The 10,246-nt window shown below is 37.1% G+C and overlaps 1 non-coding gene across 1 annotated transcript; it reads left to right on the forward strand.

The window, feature by feature from the left end:
- Positions 1-7,710: 7,710 nt before the first annotated feature.
- Trnal-caa (transfer RNA leucine (anticodon CAA)) lies at positions 7,711-7,782 on the forward strand. Its single transcript has one exon. It is a non-coding gene; the product is annotated as a tRNA-Leu (tRNA).
- Positions 7,783-10,246: the final 2,464 nt, after the last annotated feature.

The raw sequence follows: 10,246 nt of genomic DNA on the forward strand, positions 1-10,246 counted from the left end.
ATGATTTTTATATTAAAGTCATTGACAATTTTTTATCTAGTGTAAATTAAGAATTGCTTAGATATAATCAACCTGATTAACATATGATTACGAAGTCCGAAGATAAAACAGTATTATAAAAGCGAGGATTTATTTTGTTACAATGAATTATGAACAAGATATCAAATCTAGACTTACATCACATTCCTTGAATTAGGTATACATTATTATAACAATACTAGGCACAAATAGTTGTGTCTATTGAACACAAAAGTAATATTCTTGGCCTGAACTTCGACATTCACAAATGCTACGTAATTGAAGAAGTACAAACAAATAACAATACAAAAGGTCATAACAAAAGACACAAAGCGATTAACGAACGAGCGAATAGAAGTTTTATATCGATAACGTCGTGTCACCTCTGAGGACTTCGATAGGGATGGGAAAAGTCGATAATTATTTGTTTTGTCGATGTTGTCGACGAAGACCCGATATTTGGAGTTCTTGTAGTAATTGATTATTTTAAAACTAATTTTACTATCATACTCGTATATTGTAATCTTTTACACACTTAGCATGCAAATTTTTGCATGTCAACAATCTATAAAAACATAACCAGTATTTTCTTGACAGGAGTTCTCTCTTCCATGTTTGCACTTGTTAAATATTTTGTATATTATCGTACAATCATATTTATTATTCTATTAGAAAGATGACCAGCAAATAAGTTGTCACGTACCTAAGACACGTATGACACATATTGCTTAAAATGGAATTAAATGTCTTTAATTCAGTTTGTCACTTTCGTTTTAACCAGCCAAACGACATAATATAAGACTTTAAACTTTCGCGTTCAATTTCAATTTCAATAGTAAGACACGGGTCTTAACGCGACGTTTATTAATGAAATGACGTCCACTGCTGGACAAAGGTCTCCCCCAAGGCTTTTCATAATGAACGGTCCTGCGCTGCCCGCATCCAGGTTCCTTCCGCGATCTTTCCCAGATCGTCGGTCCACCTAGTAGTCACTTATGACCATCAAAATAAATAAAAGAAGGTAGCCTTTAATTAATAATAATATTATGTCACTTAAAATTGAAATGTGGGTAAATAATTTTCATTCCGTTTCAAAACTTTTCTAAAATTTACAAACAAACCAAAACAAACTATGTTAGAATTTATTAAAACAACAGCAACAACTGCAATGCACTTCACTAAAACTATAATGTACAAACGACAACACTTTTTGTTGCAAAACCACCCCTATTACGTTGACATAAGAAGCTGCAGTGGGTAGCTTGAAGTGCCGTCGTATACAAACAAGTCCTTGGTGATATTAAATTGGGACACATGTAAATTCAGTCGGACTCCGTGCGAGCTAGCTCGTTAGCAGTCTGAACTGGACTAGGGTGGGGCCTCAGTGAACGCGGAAGCGAGAAAGATTAGGTTTAGATTCTTCCTGTGCTGACGCCCAGTCGCAAACGTCCGAAGCGATAGAACATAATATATTTATTTATTTGGCACACAAAACATTTGATATCTATCTATTACCTGACAAATATTGCTGCTCCAAAAAGCTTCCCAATAACTTTGAATTTTATTAATCTTCAGTGTGTACGTGCTACTCCGACTTTCTTCTTCTTTACATATCTATACAGCGACATTGTGTTTCCACATTTGCTACTTTTCAGCAGGTGGCCTTAAATGCAGTCAAAAAATCCGTTAACATACAAATCTTAGATTTCACGATGATTTTATTTATATATAAACAGGAAGACGTGTCATTAGTACTCAAGAAAGTTAGTAACTATTTTGCTTATGTTTCCAGTCCCATGGAATTTTAGGCTGAGTTGCACCACCTAACTTTGACCGTAACCATAACGATAACCGGTGTTTTTTGTATGGAGTTTAACAGATTTTTGAAGTTTGTCAAAGTTAAAGTAAGATAGTGCAACTCAGCCTTAGTAATCACAGCAATAATTTATGAATCTAATAACTTCACTGCTACGTTACAAATTCGTCTCCTACTCCTGCATCTATCTGTAAATTAATAGCAAATTTTGGAGGCCTTTACGTAGTAACAATAAAGTACGCCATCTTTTGAATCTTCCCTCTGTGCGTGTAGACACACCCAAATGCAGCCTGATTTCGAGCTGACTGTAGACTTTGCTGAGGAGGAGGGAATCGCCACTCCTATAATTGAGGCTGGTGTTGAGAGCTTTTTGACTTTATAAACTGATTTTTGACGAAGTTTTCACATTCCAAAAAAATTACGAATCAGATTGCGGCTTACTTTGAAGAGAAACTATCATTTTTATTTTTCCACGTCATCATTATTATCTGAAAATTAAAGTTCTTTGACAAAATAGAACTTGAATTTTATGACACAAATTACTCCTGACGTCACTCCGATGAAATTATTTCAAACCGTTCACGTAATATCAACGAAAACGTTCAGGGTTTTAAAATTATTAATTATTATTAGAATGATAAATATTTTTTTAGAAGAATAACAATAATAATATTGTATGTGTTTTTGCACAAATGCGTCAAAAAATTTGAAAAAGATTTTAGTTCTTTGAAGTAGCCGCTAGGGAAGCTAGACAATTTGTCATACATTTAGGCTGGGTTGCACCATCTTACTTTGACTTTAATAAACGTCAAAAATCTGTCAAACTCCATACAAAAAACACCGGTTATCGTTATGGTTACGGTCAAAGTTAGGTGGTGCAACTCAGCCATAATGTCATTTTTCACGCAATCGCTAGCGAGCACACCTAGCGAAAACTCATGGTAAGCACACTGTATGTAATAGATACTACGTTTCCTATATTCGTCAATAAAATAAAAATTTACAGCCACGGTAACGGTTCTTCGGAAATTGTTCCAAGAAGTATTTCACGTCTCGTGCAAAGCCTTAGAAGTTTATTTTACGAGAACATCTGAGCCTCTCGTAATGAAGTATAAAGATAATTAGGTAAAATATTGTAATTATTTAAGACAATTTCCTTTTGATGGTCTTCCGATATTTTTTTTAAACACGGGCCCACTTTATTCTTCTTTGTTTTTTTGCCAATTACTTTTTTGAGATTGTATTTTTTTGTTTCTAAGCCCACTCCCATCTTTATCTGTGTTTTACTCTAGCAATTTGAACTTTTTTTATGCAGAAAAGGCAGGTATTTTTTCTCAATCACACCTGATGTTAAGTGAGATGCTTTCTAGGATGCTTTCTAACTGCTCTGTACGTACGTGTTTATTCACTGTCGCCTTGAAAAGGCCCGGATTGTAATGTTCGGGAAAGACAGCAACAGGCAGTGAATTCCAGTCCCTGGCAGTTTTTTCTACAATTTGATGAATGCACTTAATCCTACATCCTAGTCCCATTCATCATCATCATTTCAGCCACAGGAAGTCCACTGCTGAACATAGGCCTCCCCCAATGACTTACACGGAAGCGGCCTGCATCCAGCGCCTTTCTGCTACCTTTAAAAGGTTGTCGGTCGTTACCATCCCATTAATATTTAAAAAATGCGAAAGTTTGTGAGGATGTATGGAGGCATAGATGGTTGTATTTTTTTTAAATTTTAACTATGCTAAATATGTTTGTGAAACTAAATCTTGATTATCTAATTTCAAAATCTACTTTGTAATAGCGCAAGCTGCTTACTGCGAGTTCGCTTAAAATCCTCCTATTTAGTAAAACTAGCATACAAGAACATTAATCCTCGGTTGGGTCACACATGTTGGGTTCGATTCTCAGTTGTAGCATGGATAGAACAGCCAGCTTAAAGAAGACTAATCCGATTAAAATATCTGACAACTCAATACTTACAAGTGTGTACTTAAAAAGTTCAATTTTGCACAGTAAAAAATGTTAACTTTGCGTTTTAATTTTATACATCATAACGTTATGATCTGAAAGCATTAATTTGGTTTGAATGAAATCAAATACTTAATTTATCAGTTTATCAGAAGATTGTTTTCATCGGATTGTGTAGGTAGGTAGTAGGTAATTCCTACTTAGCGGTAAGACCGCCTAAATTGAGTTGTTCCAATTTTTATACTAGGTACCTACCTATTCCTTGCAAATGTCAGTTTTGTGATGTGCAATAAACATTATACTATCTTGGTAAAAATTCATTAGACACACAAAATTGTTCTCGTAATAACTGCAACAGATTGAAAAGCTTCTGGGAGGGAAATAGCTGGTGTGCTTGGAAATACTGCCATAAAATGGAGTTAAAATCTTTAAACTTTAAAGATTTTAAAGTTTAAAGGATTTGTATCTATCAACAGTGAAAGTTCTACATAATATGAAAAAGATTATACAAGATCTTAAAACTTTACAGGCTGTTCTATTTGCGCTATGCGCACGAATGTACCGAGATGCTGCGGTCGGTGGCAATTAGTAACGACGGCGATTGGAAGCGTTTGTGTGTTTGTTTGTACAGTTGTACTGGTGTAGGGCTGGTATAGCTTCAAAATAGCGTTTACTTTTAAAAACTTTCATTTTTAAGATTTTTCAGACAATATTTAACCTTCTGCGACTGAGGTGGTAGTCTCACAGACACCGGAGACCATATTTGATGTTGCCTTTTTGTCATATGGCGTTATGTACTTCTGTCCCGCTCTGCACCTTCCTAGAATGGAAAGAAAGCTGACAGTAAGTGTCGCCCAGCGACAAGGTCCACGCGTGGGGCTCTGCGAGTGACTGGTGTCTGTCAGACGTAAGTTCAGCAATAAGCACTGACGTCTCTTAGACGTAACCACATATTTATCAAGTTATATTTTTTTTTGTAGATATCTGATTCAAGGAGTGAAAAGGCTAGCTTGCTAAGCGGAGTTTTAGTAGAAGATGCCTTTTTTCTGCAATGCTCATCTCAAATCTGGTAAATTAGTGAAAACCTCGCTCCTAAAGTGTTGACTAAAAAAAGGTGATACGGGACTATTCCCACCTCTCGTTCCCACCACTGCAACTCCTGTGTAGCCAGGATCTACAGCTTGACCGCCACAAAAACCCAACCAATGAAGGTCAAGTTTGTCCCGGGGGAAAGTTAAACTGTCATTGGACCCGCAACGAAATTAATCAGAAGAACATAGGAGGAGTTCGAAATTAAGGTTCGACTTCCCTGCATTGCAAAGCGGATGACAGGTGACAAACAAAGGTTTAAAACCTTTAAGAAAAAGATTATGCACCACGGACAATAAATTAAATTAAGGGGGCCTATCTTATGAGCAATTAGCAACTACCTGCCAATAATATTTTTCACAAAATCGCTTAAAAGCACGGAAATTTTTCCTTGTCGCGACAAGATCGGTGTAATAAATTGCGGAAACAGATGTATGTTGTATTGAATTAAGCATTATATCACGTTCATGTTTCCAAAGATCACACTCCCACAAGATATATATATAAAAAAGGTGATAGTATGGATTATGCATGGTTTGATTTTATTTGTAACTTTTCTTTGGTCTTGGTTTTATAAAATGTATAAATAACTAGCTTTCCGCCCGCGGCTTCGCCCGCGTGGAATTTTGTCTGTCACAGAAAAACTTTATCGCGCGCGTCCCTGTTTCAAAAACCGGGATAAAAACTATCCTATGTTCTTTCCCGGGACTCAAACTATCTCTATGCCAAATTTCATCAAAATCGGTTGCGAGGTTTAAGCGGGAAAGCGTAACAGACAGACAGACAGACAGAGTTACTTTCGCATTTATAATATTAGTTGGGATGTAATTTGTTCTTTTCTTTTTATGGTTCCTGAAAATAAAATAAAGTGTCACTCTTTTTCATCTAGACATATCATGGCTTAACGTATCTGAAGCAAAATGCAATTTTTCTATTGGAGTGCAGATAAACCAGTTAAATATATCTTAAGTATGTAAAAACTGAATCAGCCTTATTTATTTATTAAATTTATGTGGGCGGGGCACATAGCTCGTAGAGACAATGGCCGTTGGGGCAGAAAAGTTCTCGAGTGGCGACCACGGGCTGGAAGACGTAGCGTGGGCAGACTTCCTACTAGGTGGACCAACGATCTGGTAAAGATCGCGGGAAGAGCCTGGATGCGGGCAGCGCAGGACCGTTCATTGTTCAAAACCTTGGGGGAGGCCTTTGTCCAGCAGTGGAGGTCATTTGGCTGAAACGAACGAACGAACGAACATTTATGTATCAAAGATTAATCCTAACTTATCGTTTGCTTGTGACATCCCTGTTAATACGAGGTCTACAAACAAATAGCAAGATAATTTGGCAAAATCCACCGAAGTATCTCAAAGGATTGCAGTATTAGCATTCCTTCAAAGTTTGCTACAATTTTGGAAACATACTTACATTGTATTGTTAATATTTTGGTAGATGATACCAAAAATAATAAGTAACCATCCTATAAGTAGGTAAATACTTTATTTTAGCTCTGAACACTTTATTTTTTTTAAGACTTGTCTAAATGAAGGTTGCACCATCCTACTTCAACTTTAATAAACGTCAAAGTCCTGTCAAACTCCATACAAAAGCACCGGTTAAGGTTATAGTCACCGTTAAATAAGATGATGCAACTCAGCCTAAATTGTACAAATTAATAATAATAATAATAATGATAAATAAACTTTATTGCTAAAATTGTTACATAATTTGAGTTTAACAGCGGCTCCTGCACTAGGCTCGCGGCCTGTATCGCAGCAGCCAGTGAGTGATTAATTTACTTTCAATAATTATACTGTGAAAAAAGCTCCGGTTCTACTATGATACAATAAAATTAACAGTCTTGTTAACCCTTCCAACTTAGTTAAAATATGCTTGTATGTACACTGTGGTTCAAGAAGTGGAGAATTATTTAGAACCTTGATGAAACACATATTTTTTAGAAAAATGGGTTTTAGATTCCGTTTCTCCTAAGTTACGGAACGCTCAAAAGAGATCGTTTCCGCATCGCAACGCTATCGTATTTCATTCGGAGTGAATCCTCGTCATTTTTCGCCAGACGCGTCAGTTCTGGGTGGTCGGATCGTTAAGTTTCTTCAGTTTGGGATGACGGAGGTGCTTTACGCCATTTTGGATAAAGTCCGGTCGACAAAAGACGGGAACTATGAGAAAAATTGATAGCAGAACGTTATTTTGTTAGAAAACATAAATGTTTTATTTTATTGGATAGTTCCAGGACAAAACGTCGAGAAACAGGAGCCATAATATTTAATGAAATTGACACGTCATGTTCTTCTGGCCATACTTTTCTTCATCATCATAATTTCAGCAACGAAGTTCACCGCTGAACATAGGCCTCCCCCAATGATTCCCACATCACTCGGTTGGTAGCGGCCTGCATCCAGCATCCTGCTACTATTATTCGATCGTCGGTCCACCTTGTAGGACGTCACACACTATATTTTAGAGTACGTGGCCTCCAGTTCTGCGTACTACCATGACCGTTGTTACTTCAGCTTGCTAATCCGTACTTTACACTTACTTTTTTTCATGTTTTGACACTATTCGACTGTAATATTATCTTGTAATACGACACTAATACGTCACTCTAGTATTTATTATTGGCGTGACGAGCGGCGTCGAAGTTATAGCATACACAAAAGCCCAAAGTCTATCGTCGACAGACGTGTCATAGATTTAATATAACCATCTGTCGACGTTGTGTTCTGGGACGTGTGAAACATAATATTCCTATAACATTATACAAGTAGATGCTTTATGAAGACTTTTTGAACCAAATAACCGCCTCTGTGGTCTAGTGGTAAGACCACCTGCTTCAAACGCAGAGGTCCCGGGTTCGATTCCCAGTGGGGGCAGATTTAACTGTTCGGTTTGGTAGGGCTTGTTCTGAGTCCGCCTGGCTAGCTACCACCGTCTTATCTATAAAGTCTGACACCATAACAACAATGTTAACAGCATTATTGTGTTCCGGCAGTTAGAGGTAAGATAGCCAGTTTATTTGATTTATTTTTATTTTATTTTATTTTCCTTTATTCAGAAAACCACAGCTCTTTATAATAATAATACAAACAGTTCATCCGTGGTTGAGGATTCCGGGTGAAGGTCGCTTCGACCTTCGGCCTGATCATCAATTACCATCAGGTGAGATACAAGCCAAGAGCTTCCTCGTTGTGGATTAAAAAAAAAAATCTTTCTTTCTTTCTATTTATTCTCAAGAACTTCCGATTAAGACTCTCATACAACAAACTCAGCATTTATCTCCACTGCAAACGCGATGCCGACAAATTCACAAGTCCCGGGCTTAAATCCCGCGTCCGGGATCGCACGGGACGTGACCGGAACACGGGATCGTATCTGCCATACACTGTAATAAGATCTTGCGGTTGAATTTATTAAAAATTTAATACTCCATTTTTATGAACGGAAGTGTACGCTGTGAATTTAAAGTAAGATAAATAATATTTGTATTTGTGTCTGTCTTGGATATAAATTGTGAAGGCCTTTGCAATGGGCCTTTGCATACCCATTGCACCTAAACAACTATTCCTCGAAGATATAATAAAAAGTACCAGGGCAACATAACACCGGTGCGCTTCGAGGTATAGTCTCCCGCAGTAAAGTAGTAAAATAGACAATTTTTCTGTCTCATCTTACGTGGAATATACTATTATAATATAACAAATCTAACGTTGATTAAAGCTATCCGTACATTAGGCTTGCTACTCTAAGGGCCTCGTTCACCATTTCTGAGTAAAGTGTCAAGTAGGCTACTCAATACTCATTGCTTCTGGAAATTTCATGGAAGCACACACACCGCGTGGTACAGGTCAGTAGGTATACATCAAATGGACTCCAAATCGGCCGATCGGTGCTAAATCACGAGCAGCCTGCGCCTAATTTATGTCCCGCGTCGGACAAACGCAAACTGTGTGCCTACCATGAGTTTACGTTAGGTGTGCTCGCTAGCGACTGCGTGAAAAAATGACATTTAAATGTATGACATATTGTGCAGCGCCCCTAGCGGCTACTTTCAAAAAATAAAATCTTCATAGAATTTTTTGACGTATTCGCTAGCGAGCTCACCTAACGTAAACTCATGGTAGGCACACTGATGTCTCATTTGGCCTGTTACAGTGTTGCCAGAATAGCTTTCTGAAATTCCCCACAAAATTCGGGAAAAATATTCCCCGAAATTGCGGAGATTTCCTTGCATCTGGCATAGTCAGTTTAACCCAGATTCTTCTACTGACGCTACAATAATATAGGTACATACAATACATTTATGTCTATGTAATTACTATGAGGTCTCACAGTGCGCATGGATGCACAGGGTGGCACACGAATCAATCACAGAGCTCTATTTAACGCTGTGCGTTGGATTTGCTGCTTCACTTAAGCAAGCATCGCTTGTGAATACGGGCGAGTGTCTAATGCATTTTATTTATTTAGGTTTACCATCAACCAATCAATCAATCAATTAATATTGATACATTCGGTTGAAGAAACTTTATTTCTATAAAATTTTACATAATAAATACCAGTTTTACTAAAAAAAGTTAAGTACTTAGTTACTAAGATGCTATATAGATTTACTATAATTTGGTGTATTTTTTTTAAGTTTATTTATTTCTAGCTTTTATTGGCACCATAAAAAAGGTTGATCCACAATATTCTTCTTCTTGTCGTGTCATCAACAAACCTATACAGTGTCAGCCCAATACTCCGCTACAAGAGTGGAGTCCACAATTTATTTCAGCGATTATCTAGGATCGAATAAAACTAGGTTTAGCTAAATAAATCTTGATTTGAGCACTCTTTTTAGTTTCTATGTATGATAAGACTTTTAAGATTGCCAATTTCTATATTCCACATTCGGCCGCAGTCAGTTTGTCAAACTAACAGTAGGTACGCGAATCCAGGTCAAGCGTTCTAGCTCTCGACTCGGCGATTCACTTTTAGTGCACTACTGTATTGCTTGCTATACTTTCATAAATACAACGCTATACCCATACTCTGAGTTCGTTTCAGCCAAATGACGTCCACTGCTGGACAAAGGCCTCCCCCAAGGCTTTCCATAACGATCCTGCGCTGAAAAAAGAAATGAAAGAAAGAAACTCGTATTTAGTTTTTCCTAATCAAGTTCCTAGTTTAAAAGTTTGTTCAGGATTGTTGTATTATGTTGTCGCGAAATGAAAGTACTTTAAAAATGTTGATAGTCCTTACTGTGCTTAACTCATTCCAGACTAAATATTTTTGAACCAAAACTTTTTTTCCACAACCAAAAGTTCATTTATTATAATTTGTAATCCACTTAACAAA

Source organism: Ostrinia nubilalis, chromosome 23 (assembly GCF_963855985.1).
Source record: "Ostrinia nubilalis chromosome 23, ilOstNubi1.1, whole genome shotgun sequence".
NCBI classification, from domain to species: domain Eukaryota; kingdom Metazoa; phylum Arthropoda; class Insecta; order Lepidoptera; family Crambidae; genus Ostrinia; species Ostrinia nubilalis.